Source organism: Arachis hypogaea, chromosome 12 (genome assembly GCF_003086295.3).
Source record: "Arachis hypogaea cultivar Tifrunner chromosome 12, arahy.Tifrunner.gnm2.J5K5, whole genome shotgun sequence".
Classification (NCBI taxonomy): domain Eukaryota; kingdom Viridiplantae; phylum Streptophyta; class Magnoliopsida; order Fabales; family Fabaceae; genus Arachis; species Arachis hypogaea.
The window spans coordinates 72,944,883-72,950,355 of NC_092047.1; the positions used below are offsets into that span (position 1 = coordinate 72,944,883).

At 39.3% G+C, this 5,473-nt stretch overlaps 1 non-coding gene across 1 annotated transcript; it reads right to left on the bottom strand.

The window, feature by feature from the left end:
- Window positions 1-1,402: 1,402 nt before the first annotated feature.
- On the bottom strand, window positions 1,403-1,510 carry LOC112731203 (small nucleolar RNA R71). The gene has a single exon (XR_003166991.1). It is a non-coding gene; the product is annotated as a small nucleolar RNA R71 (small nucleolar RNA).
- Between the last annotated feature and the right edge of the window lie 3,963 nt (window positions 1,511-5,473).

Here is a 5,473-nt window from a genome sequence, read left to right on the forward strand (position 1 = left end):
TTTTAAAATCAAGTTGTTTCTTATGAGTCAAATCAAATTTTCAATTTGAAAATCTTATCTTTTTCAAAATCTTTTTCAAAAATCAAAATCTTTTTCAAATTTCTTAGTTATTTTCGAAAATTCCAAAAACATTTTACAAAAATCTTTTTCTTATTTTTTTTATCAAATTTTCGAAAATAACTAATCAATTAATGTTTTGATTCAAAAATTTCAAGTTTGTTACTTGCTTGTGAAGAAAGATTCAAACTTTAAGTTCTAGAATCATATCTTGTGACTTCTTGTGAATCAAGTCATTAATTGAGATTTTAAAAATCAAATCTTTTTCAAAACTAATTTCAATCATATCTTTTCAAAAATATCTTCTTATCTTATCTTTTTCAAAAATTTGATTTCAAAATATCTTTTCTAACTTCCTAACTTCTTATCTTTTCAAAATTTGTTTCAACTAACTAACTAACTTTTTGTTTGTTTCTTATCCTTTTCAAAACTACCTAACTAACTCTCTCCCTCTAATTTTCGAAAATATCTTCCCCCTTTTTCAAAATTTCTTTTTAATTTACTAATTATTTTGATTTTTGATTTTAATTTTCGAAAAACTACTAACCTTTTTCAAAAAAAACTTTTTTCAAAAATCACTAACTCTTTTTCAAAATTTATTTTCGAAAATTCCTTCTCTTTCATCTCCTTCTATTTATTTATTCATTCACTAACATCTCATCTCACATCTCTGCCCTCCTCACAGTTGTGTTTCTTTCTTTACATCACATTCTCTGTCTTCTTCTTTTCTTCTACTAACACAAGGACCTCTATACTGTGGTATAAAGGATCCATACTATTATTATTTTTTCTGTGCCCTCTTCTTTGTCATATGAGCAGGAGCAAGGACAAGAGTATTCTTGTTGAAGCAGATCCAGAACCTGAAAGGACTCTGAAGAGAAAACTAAGAGAAGCTAAATTACAACAATCCAGAGATAACCTTTCAGAAATTTTCGAACAGGAAGAGGAGATGGCAGCCGAAAATAATAATAATGCAAGGAGGATGCTTGGTGACTTTACTGCACCTAATTCCAATTTACATGGAAGAAGCATCTCCATTCCTGCCATTGGAGCAAACAACTTTGAGCTGAAACCTCAATTAGTTTCTCTGATGCAGCAGAACGGCAAGTTTCATGGACTTCCATCTGAAGATCCTTTTCAGTTTTTAACTGAATTCTTGCAGATATGTGATACTGTTAAGACTAATGGAGTAGATCCTGAAGTCTACAGGCTCATGCTTTTCCCTTTTGCTGTAAGAGACAGAGCTAGAGTATGGTTGGACTCTCAACCTAAGGATAGCCTGAACTCTTGGGATAAGCTGGTCAAGGCCTTCCTAGCCAAGTTCTTTCCTCCTCAAAAGCTGAGCAAGCTTAGAGTGGATGTTCAAACCTCCAGACAGAAAGACGGTGAATCCCTCTATGAAGCTTGGGAGAGATACAAAGGACTGACCAAAAAGTGTCCTTCTGACATGCTTTCAGAATGGACCATCCTGGATATATTCTATGATGGTCTGTCTGAGTTATCTAAGATGTCATTGGATACTTCTGCAGGTGGATCCATTCACCTAAAGAAAACGCCTGCAGAAGCTCAAGAACTCATTGACATGGTTGCTAATAACCAGTTCATGTACACTTCTGAGAGGAATCCTGTGAGTAATGAGACGCCTATGAAGAAGGGAGTTCTTGAAATTGATACTCTGAATGCCATATTGGCTCAGAATAAAATATTGACTCAGCAAGTCAATATGATTTCTCAGAGTCTGAATGGAATGCAAGCTGCATCCAACAGTACTCAAGAGGCTTCTTATGCAGAAGAAGCTTATGATCCTGAAAACCCTGCAATAGCAGAGGTGAATTACTTAGGTGAACCTTATGGAAATACCTATAACTCATCATGGAGAAATCATCCAAATTTCTCATGGAAGGATCAAAAGCCTCAACAAGGCTTTAATAATGGTAGAAGAAACAGGTTTAGCAATAGCAAGACTTTTCCATCATCCACTCAGCAACAGACAGAGAACTCTGAACAAAATACTTCTAATTTAGCAAACTTAGTCTCTGATCTATCTAAGGCCACTGTAAGTTTCATGAATGAAACAAGATCTTCCATTAGAAATCTGGAAGCACAAGTGGGCCAGCTGAGTAAGAGGATCACTGAAATCCCTCCTAGTACTCTCCCAAGCAATACAGAAGAGAACCCAAAAGGAGAGTGCAAGGCCATTGACATAAGCACCATGGCCGAACCCAATGAGGGATAGGAGGACGTGAATCCCAAGGAGGAAGACCTCATGGGACATCCAGTGATCAATAAGGAGCTTCCCTCTGAGGAACCAAAGGACTCTGAGGCTCATCTAGAGACCATAGAGATCCCATTAAACATCCTTATGCCATTCATGAGCTCTGATGAGTATTCCTCTTCAGAAGAGAATGAGGATGTTACTGAAGAGCAAACTACCAAGTTTCTTGGTGCAATCATGAAGCTAAATGCCAAATTATTTGGTATTGATAACTGGGAAGTTGAACTTCCCTTGTTCATCAATGAACTAAGTGATCTGGATCAACTGACATTACCTCAGAAGAAACAGGATCCTGGAAATTTCATAATATCTTATACCATAGGCACCATGATCTTTAAGGCTCTGTGTGACCTTGGTTCAGGAATAAACCTCATGCCCCTCTCTGTAATAGAGAAACTGGGAATCTATAGGGTGCAAGCTGCTAAAATCTCATTAGAGATGGCAGACAATTCAAGAAAACAGGCTTATGGACAAGTAGAGGACGTGTTAGTAAAGGTTGAGGGCCTTTACATCCCTGCTGATTTCATAGTCCTGGATACTGGAAAGGAAGAGGATGAATCCATTATCCTAGGAAGACCTTTCCTGGCCACAGCAAGAGCTGTGATTGATGTTGACAGAGGAGAATTAGTCCTCCAAATGAATGAGGACTCCCTTGTGTTTAAAACTCAAGGATCTCTCTCTGCAACCATGGAGAGGAAGCATGAAAAGCTTCTCTCAAAGCAGAGTCAACCAAAGCCCCCACAGTCAAACTCTAAGTTTGGTGTTGGGAGGCCACAACCAAATTCTAAGTTTGGTGTTGAATTCCCATATCCAAGCTCTAAGTTTGGTGTTGGAGAGTCTCAACAATGCTCTGAACATCTGTGAGGCTCCATGAAGAGCCCACTGTCAAGCTATTGACATTAAAGAAGCGCTTGTTGGGAGGTAACCCAATGTTTATTTATCTAATTTTTATTTTCATTGTTTTTCATGTCTTTATAGGTTCATGATCATGTGGAGTCACAAAATAAATAGAAAAATTGAAAACAGAATCAAAAACAGCAGAAGAAAAATTACACCCTGGAGGAGCATCTGTCTGGCGTTCAGCGCCAGAACAGAGCATGGTTCTGGCGCTGAACGCCCAAAATGGGCAGCTTCTGGGCGCTGAACGCCAGAACAGGCATGGTTCTGGCGTTCAACGCCAGAAATGGCACACAAATGGGCGTTGAACGCCCAAAATGGCCACCAACCTGGCGCTGAACGCCCAGAGTTGTGTGCAAAGGCATTTTTACATGCCTAATGGGTGCAGGGATGTAAATCTTTGAACACCTCAGGATCTGTGGACCCCACAGGATCCACTCAGGATCTGTGGACCCCACAGGATCCCCACCTACCTCCACTCACTTCTTCTCACCACTCTCTTTCACACAACCCCATAAACACTCTTCCCCAAAAACCCTTCACCAATCACCTCAAACTCTCTTCCCCATCACCTCTTCACCACTCACATCCATCCACTCTTCCCCATAAACCTACCTCATAAACTCCACCTACCTTCATAATTCAAAACCAATTTCCCACCCAAACCCACCCATATGGCCGAACCTTAACCCCCCCTCCCTTCCCTATATAAAGCCCTCCATTCTTCATCAAATTCACACAACACACCCCTCTTGGCCAAAACACTTCCCACTCTCCCTCTCCTCCATTTCTTCTTCTTCTTCTTCTATTCTTCTTTTCTTGCTCGAGGACGAGCAATATTCTAAGTTTGGTGTGGTAAAAGCATAAGCTTTTTGTTTTTCCATTACCATTGATGGCACCTAAGTCCGGAAAATGTGAGGTTGGCGTTCAACTTGCCAAACATGGAAGAGAACGCACGCCCCTACACAAGGAGAGTCAACTTTGATCAAAGGTTGGACCAAGTCCTTATGGACATATGTGTAGAAGGAGCTCAATGGAAGATTGACTCCAAAGGCAAGCCAGTTCAACTAAGAAGATTGGACCTCAAGCCTGTGGCTAGAGGATGGTTGGAGTTCATTCAATGCTCAATCATTCCCACTAGCAACCGGTCTGAAGTTACTATAGACCGGGCTATCATGATCCATAGCATCATGATTGGAGAAGAGGTGAAAGTTCATGAGATTATACCTCAAGAACTCTACAAGGTGGCTGACAAGTCCTCCACTATGGCAAGGTTAGCCTTTCCTCACCTCATCTGCCACCTATGCAATTCGGCTGGGATTGACATAGAGGGAGATATCCTCATTAAAGAGGACAAGCCCATCACTAAGAAGAAGATGGAGCAAGCAAGAGAGCCCATTCATGGAGCTCAAGAGGCGTATGAAGCTCATCACCATGAGATCCCGGAGATGCCTCAAATGCACTTTCCTCCACAAAACTATTGGGAGCAAATCAACACCTCCCTAGGAGAATTGAGTTCCAATTTGGGACAACTAAGGGTGGAACATCAAGAGCACTCCATCATGCTTCATGAAATAAGAGAAGATCAAAAGGCAATGAGGGAGGAGCAACAAAGACAAGGAAGAGACATAAAAGAGCTCAAGGACATCATTGGTTCCTCAAGAAGGAAACGCCACCATCACTAAGGTGGATTAATTCCTTGTTCTTATTTCTTCTGCTTTTCGTTTTCTATGCTATGTGCTTATCCATGTTTGTGTCTTCATTACATGATCATTAGTAATTAGTAACTCTGTCTTAAGGTTATGAATGTCCTATGAATCCATCACCTCTCTTAAATGAAAAATGTTTTAATTCAAAAGAACAAGAAGTACATGAGTTTCGAATTTATCCTTGAACTTAGTTTAATTATATTGATGTGGTGACAATGCTTCTTGTTTTCTGAATGTATGCTTGAACAGTGCATATGTCTTTTGAAGTTGTTGTTTAAGAATGTTAAATATGTTGGCTCTTGAAAGAATGATGACTAGGAAACATGTTATTTGATAATCTGAAAAATCATAAAAATGATTCTTGAAGCAAGAAAAAGCAGCAAAGAACAAAGCTTGCAGAAAAAAAATAGGCGGAAAAAAAATAGAAAGAAAAAGCAAGCAGAAAAAGCCAAGGGCTCTTAAAACCAAGAGGTAAGAGCAAAAAGCCAATAACCCTTAAAACCAAAAGGCAAGGGAAAATAAAAAGGATCCCAAG